Consider the following 7,616-nt stretch of genomic DNA (forward strand, 5'->3'; position numbering starts at 1 on the left):
GGTAGGAATTTGCAGAGAGAAGACAAGGAAGAGGGAGCAATGTTTGAAATGTAAAGAAATAAAATAATTTTAAAAAAGAAAAGTACTTTGGACTTTTGGTTTGTTCATTACAAAATTATATATCCTAAAGACAAAAGTGAATGATCTTCCTGATAGTTTTCTCTTCTTTTACCACTCATTTTTTTTATTATAATAACTTCACTTTTGTTCAGAGCTTACATTTTCTTTTTCTTTTTAATTTATTTTTTATTGGATTTTTTTTATTACATTTCAAATGTTTTTTTCCTTTCCCAGTTTCTTGTCCATAAGCCTCCATTCCACCCCCTCTCCCTCATTCTATAAGGGTGTTCCCCCTCCCCAACCATCCTTTCTTCCTGCCTCCCTGCCCTAACCTTTTCACTTGCATTTTATCCTTGATTGTCCATATGACAAAATATTTCTCATTCCCATTAATATATTTTGATTAGTCTTTTAAGTGTTTTACAAAAGAGTTTAAGAATATATTTTCCTGTGATGATAACATCTCCTAAAACATAAAATAATGATAAATCTCTCTAGTTTCTTTATAATGGGGACATATTTGACTACAGAAGAGTCCTTTAATTACATTTTCTATTTTAAAAAACCTTATAGCTGCTGATACACCCTGTCTTGGCATTGCCTGCTGCTATGATAAAATCTGATATCTGCTGCCTAGACCAACTTTTTTCTTTTTGCATTAGAATAATTCTCTCCCTCATTCCTTTGTCATTTATCATTTTTTATTTTATTTTTTAAATATTTATATATTTAATTTATGTATATGAGTACACTGTCATTCTCTTCAGACACACTAGAAGAGGGCATTAGATCTTATCACAGATGGTTATGATCCATCATGTGGTTGCTTGAATTTGAACTCAGAACCTGTGGAAGAACAGCCAGTGCTCTTAATCACTGAACCATCTCTCCAGCCCCATTTTTATTTTTAAATAGCATAAATCATTAATATTTAGAAGATATTATTTGAGAATATCACACACATATGATGTATAATATTCAAATCAGGGAAAGCACATTTATTTCCTGGTAGGATCGCCATTCATGTAAAATGAAAGCACAACAAATTATTTCTTTTATTTTAAAATAGCCATACCTTATCATCTTTAGTCCCTTTCCAATATGATGTCACAGCAGGATTCATCTCTCCCACATATTAAACAGTGTTTGTTGAGCAACCTCTTCTATGCACTCACTCCAGATTCTGGTAATTACAATCACACTATCATTTTTTTTTCAATATTAACATCTATGTTCCACATAGGCATCTATGCTTTGCATATTCTTTATTCTGCACATGTATTCCCATATGTTCCAGGCAGTCTAGTTCACTTTGATGTATATTTTGCCATTCATTGACAAATAGATTAAGAGATTAAATCAGCCAATTCTTTTCATTTCACCCTACATCGCATTTACATAATATAGATATTTTAAAGCCCTTAAGTTTGTTACTTGTGGATACTGATGGTCCTTTAGGTATGTATATATGCACCTCCCTCCCTATATTCTTACCAGCTCCTTTTAGTCAACACTGCTCTTATTTGATTACCTGCCATTGGACTACTTCAATTTATTCCCTTCAACTTAGTGTCTTATTCTAGTTATTTTGTAACAGTATTGTGCTTTGTTTTATCTTGCTATTCTAATGCTGTTGTTTCTATGGTGCTCCTAGTGTGATTGCATTGGTTACCACTTAAAGCGAAGCTTACTTTTTCAGGTGTTTTGCTTCCATGTTTGTACAAAATAGGCTTCATCTAGAAACTTTCGGTGACCTAAAAGATATTAGTGAATCACAACTCAGTTTTGCCTCACAGAATTGTCTTGTGTGTTGGCATTTTTCATCTCTTTGGTGTTTGTTGAGTTTTAAGCACTTTGTGACTCACCTTCTGCTTATTTATGTGTCTTGTCTCCATCTTGGAATGCTTCCTTATTTCTTTTAAACATTTCATTATCAATGAAGCATATTACCTCGTGCCTGAAATCCCAGCAGATGTGAGCCAGAGGCAGTAATTTCTCTGTGGGTCAGAATCAACTGGGTTACAGAGTCTAACTCTGTCTCAGAAGAAACAAAATAGAGCAACAAAAAAACGTGCACAACATTCTTACTTGCTCACTTGGCTTCTGTGCAGTAAACACTGATCATCTATTGATGGTGAGTTTTAGACTTTAAGAATTAATTTTATTTTTTCCTAAATGTGAACATTTTTTAATTGTACCCTTTTATCTTATCTCTCTCTGTTGGATGGCTGCATATTCTAATATTGCCCAAACTCTCACTTTTCACATTCTGACCAGCAGTACATTCTTTATATTCTTATACTATTCTTCAGTGTGCTAGATCTTGGAATGAATGAGTAAATCATTAAATATATTTTACTATTTCTCATGAAGTATTTTCAAGTTTGGCTGTGTAGTATAATGACATCTGTTTTAGTAACTTTTTTCCCAAGAACATTTTGTAGCAAAGCTCTGGCTCTGATTAGAAGCACAGCTCATTCCTATGAAAACTTTAAAAATACTTAAGATTTCTCTTGCATTTTTATACTAACGCTGATGAAAGTCAATGCCATTTTTGTCTTACTGTTTCTATCTTTTTTTGAAGACTAACTTCAGTCACCACTAAACATGGAAATACATCCTTGCTATTAGTTTATCTAGAAGGAACAAATTTTAAGTCCAGCATGTTATGAAGTTTCCATATGTATGCTGTGAATAGGTGAAATGAATTGAATATTGTAATTTATGTTTTCATTCTCTTTGAATAGTCACTGCTATTAAAAATGAACATAACATTCAAGACACAAAAATAGCATACGTGGAGAACATAACTATAAATGTAATGACAACAGTAAGTACAGAAGGTAACCAGGAGTGTAGAAGTGTTTATCTTAAATTGCTGATCAATTTTTAAAATTTTGACTAAAATGAGCAATCATGCAGGGTATCAACATTGCTTCCTAAATAATAATTTCAATAGTGCTATGGGATGACAGATATGTATCTTGAACTATAAGAAATAACAACTCTCCCAAAAAAACAGGATAAACAATAGATAATTTCATCTAAATTTCCTTCCTACAGCAGTTTTTGACAGTGTTCATATGAACATGATGTTTAGTGGTAGAATTCTGTTTATAGAAGCATGTTATTCTTGTCCCCTACATGGACTGTATAAATATGTGGATACAATTTTTATTGAAAGTTGATTCTTCTCTCATTCAATATATCTCAACCAGCATTTCTCCTACCTCCACTCATATCAGCAGCCCCTCCTCCTCTTTTCTCCAGATTAATCCCCCTTTTTTCAGAGAAAAGCAGATTTCCAAGAGATGACAACCAAACAGGACAAAATGAGATACAGTAAGATAAGGTAAAGCCTTTATATCAAGGCTTGACAATGCAATCCAATGGAAGAACAAGAGTTCTAAGAATAGTTAAAAGAGGCAAGGACACTCCTGCTCCCACAGTTAGGAGTCTGCTTACAACCACAACAACACAGAGTGCCTGATGCAGATTCCTGCAGGTCCTGTGCTTGCTGACTTAGTCTCTGTGAGTCCATATGAGTCCTGCTTAGTTGGTTCAGTGGACCTTGTTCTCCTGATGTCCTTCATCCCCTCTTACTCCTACAGTGGAAGAGACCTGATAGAAACCTCCTGGTTAAACTATTTATTCATATAATGTCTGGCAGAGGGCTTCATTATACCCTCCCATCTGCTGCAGGAGGAAGCTTCTCTGATGATGATTGAATAAGACATCAATCTATAAGTATAGCAGGATATCATTAGGAATCATTTCATTGATTTCCCTGTATTCCCTCCAGTGAGTATTTTGTTCCTCCTTCTAAGAAGGACTGAAGCATTCACACTTTGGTCTTCCTTCCCCTTGAGCTTCATGTGAACAGTGAATTGTATCTTGGTATTCTGAGTTAATCAAAACAATTCTGACATACCACCTCACACCAGTCAGAATGGCTATAATCAAAAACTCAGGAGACAACAGATGCTGGTGAGGATGTGGAGAAATATGATCACTCCTACATTTTTGGTGGGATTGCAATCTGGTACAACCACTCTGGAAATCAGTCTGGTGTTTCCATAGAAAATTGGACATAGTACTACCTGAGAAACCAGTTATAACACTCCTGGGCATATACCCAAAAGATGCTCCAACATATAACAAGGACACATGCTCCACTCTGTTTATAGCAGTCTTATTTATAATAGCCAGAAGCTAGAAAGAACCTAGATGCCCTTCACCAGTGGAATGGGTACAGAAACTGTGGTACATTTACTCATTTATTAAAAGCAATGACTTCATGAAACTCTTAGGCTAATGGATAGAACTAGAAAATATCCTGAGTGAGGTAACCCAATCACAAAAGAACATATATGGTATGCATTCACGGATAAGTGAATATTAGCCCAAAAAACTTGGAATTTTGATGGGATTTCATTAGATCGCTTTGCTATGATGCACATTTTACTATGGTAATCCTATCAATCCAGTAGCCTGAGAGATCTTTCCATGTCACTCTACTTTCTCCACTTCCTTTTTCCAATAACTTTAAAGTTTTTTAATCATACACAAGTCTTTCAGTTGCTTGATTAGCGTTACCTCAAGATATTTTATATTATTTTATTTAACTGTGAAATGCTTCCCAGATTTCATTCTGTGTCTATTTTTCATTTGGATATGAGTGCTTCTGATTATTAATTTTTGTGAGGACCATCTAGGAAAGGCTAGTAGCATGAATGTGAGTTTTCCAGAGATGACCCACCATTCCGTATAGCCTGTGGTGTGTGAGCTCTAAGAATGTAAGGCCCTTAGAGACTTCATCTCAGGATTACTTCGTGCTACTGTTATGCCTTCCCAGTCACTATTACGTAGCCTAATGATTCGTCATTATCCATCAGCCCACCCTGTTTGGAAAATTTGCCGCAGATCAACATAAAGATGAACTTTCATGATTAGTAATGTTTAAATGAATAAATGATTTTTATAGAGCTCCTGCTTGATTTAAACAATTTTGGAAAGAAAATTTTATGAGGTGTAATAAGATTAGAATCAAAAAATAAAATGTGCCCACTCCTCATAAAATAGTAAGTAAAGGATGCATAATAAAAAAAATTCAATGAGCTTTCACAATTACAATTAGGCTGGCAACAAATCAGTGATCAAGGAAAACCATTCATAATAGGGAAGGCTAAGGATGAAGTCTTAGGTGATGCATTATGATAAAATGAGGCCATATGAACCTTTTGTTGTGAACTTACAATAAGCTTATAGAATGAAACACTGGTTTGAATGTACTATTGACATTCTTCTGTAACTCTTCCCTGGTGTAATATTTTATCTATAATGTAATTTTCTAAAGAAACTTTGCCTAAAAAAGTAAAAGAAGACCAGACAGAAGGAATAAAGTGGTGGTTTGGGAGCCTCTGTTCCACCCATCCAAATTTATGGATTTGAAGCTCAGGCTGGTCCATCAAAGATATACATGTATAAGTCTATTTGTATGTGTGTATGTGTGTATACATACATAAATACATGTGTGTGTGTGTAGCTATATACATATGTGTGTGTCTGTGTGTGTCTGTGTGTGTGTGTGTATGTGTGTGTGAAAACTTGTGGAGTTTATGAGACAGATGGTTGAGCTTAACCAGAGTTGAGTGTATGGTGTCTATGTGCATTCTCTGTGTAAATGAATTTCTTTCTTTTCTTTCCTATCTGCTTCATTAATGAGTTCCAAGCGCTTGCCTGCCTGGCCAGGGAGAGGTCATTAAGGCAGAGAGAAAAGATCCCTAGTAATTAAGTCTTCTTTCTTCTTAAACCTCTGCCGCTGCAAGCAGGAGTCTATTACTAGAAACCAGCAGCATTTAGCAACAGAATAGCAAGAAAGCATCACTTATTAGCACAATACAGTAAGAAAAAAAGAAACCAGTGCTTATTAGCACAGAAGAGAAGTGAGTTTCCAGAGGGCATCAGCTTCTAGCCCCCCAGAAGAGTAAGAAAGAGTTACAATGTCAAAGATTAAGTTTTTGGCTTTCTTTTTCCCATCTTTATTAAATTGGGTAATTCTTATTTACATTTCAAATGTTATTCCCGTGTCTGTACATGTGATGCCAGGCAGCTCCCTGGCACGTTTTTTTGGTCTTTTTTTTTTTTTTTTTTTTTTTTTTTTTTTTTTTTTTTCGAGCTGGGGATGGAACCCAGGGCCTTGTGCTTCCTAGGCAAGCGCCTACCACTGAGCTAAATCCCCAACCCTCCCTGGCACGTTTTTTAGTTAATTTTACATGTATCCACTTTGTTAAAAAACTTTCCATCAGGTATTATAGTTTCCTTGTGGAGTTTTTAGGGTCATTTACATATCCAATATATCATCTGCAAATAACAGTACTTTGACTTCTTTCATTCCAATTTGTATACCCTTGTCAACCTTGTCTTGTGTCTATTTTAGTGGGATTTTTAAAATTTTTCTATTTAATTCGATGTTGGCTATCTACTTGCTGAAAATTGACTTTGATATGTGTAGGTGAAGGTTGTCTTTGTAGCTGTTATTCTCATTCCAAAGTTCTCCATGTCCAGAATCCCCTCAGTTCGTGTTTTCTCTATTACCTCTATTTCCATTTGCAAGTATTGACCAGTTTTATTCATTTTCTTCACTTTTTATTTGTTTGTTTGTTTTGGCTTTTTTATGAATGTATTCCTTTCCCCAAACGCTGGGGTGTATGTGTGTGTGTGTGTGTGTGTGTGTGTGTGTGTGTGTGTGTGTGTGTGTGTGTGTGTTTTCCTGGCTTTCTTTGAGGGACTTATTAATTTCCTCTAACTGTTTTTCAATTTGTTTATTTCTTCTTTAAGGACCTCTCTCATCTTCATACCATTGGCTTTAAGGTCTTTTTCTTGTGCTTCAGCTATGCTCAAATAGTCAGGGCCTTCCATTGTAGGATAGCAAGTCTCTGGTGGAGACATATTGCCCTAGATGCTGTTAATTGGATTCTTAAGCTGGCATCTAGGTATCTGGGATTGTGGTAATTGTAGGTCTATAAACTGATATTTGTGTTTGTCTTTGCTGGGTGGGTGATTTGTTCCTTTTTATCTGTTCCTCTCTAGATTTTTAGATAGTGTGATAGTTGTGTATTACCTGCTTGGCTAGTGGTTAGTGTGTGTACAGTGAATTGCCTGTGTATATTGGAGACTGGGATGCAATGACCAGTGAGGTTAAGAAGGTAACTTAGATATGGGCTGTATAACGTATGGACAAGAGGAAGCAAGGCTGACACTGCCTGAAGTTCTATTATATCCATAAAGATGAGCCTGAGTGTTTGGATGTGTGGAAAGAGAGAAAATGGAAATTTCATGGGCAGCCTACTTAGTCTTCTGGTAGTCACAGTGAAGATAACTTTAAAGTTAGTAATATAGAGTGATTTTCCTGGGAAGTAGGATATCATAACTAATAATTAAAAGTCTGCAATATAACACATATTAACGTTTTTCATATAAAATAATATAAGCACAAAAGCTTTAGGGGCATTTAATATTCAAACCGTAACAGAGCACAGGCAATTAGTAATAAT

The sequence above is a fragment of the Rattus rattus genome, chromosome 10, assembly GCF_011064425.1.
Source record: "Rattus rattus isolate New Zealand chromosome 10, Rrattus_CSIRO_v1, whole genome shotgun sequence".
Lineage (NCBI taxonomy): Eukaryota > Metazoa > Chordata > Mammalia > Rodentia > Muridae > Rattus > Rattus rattus.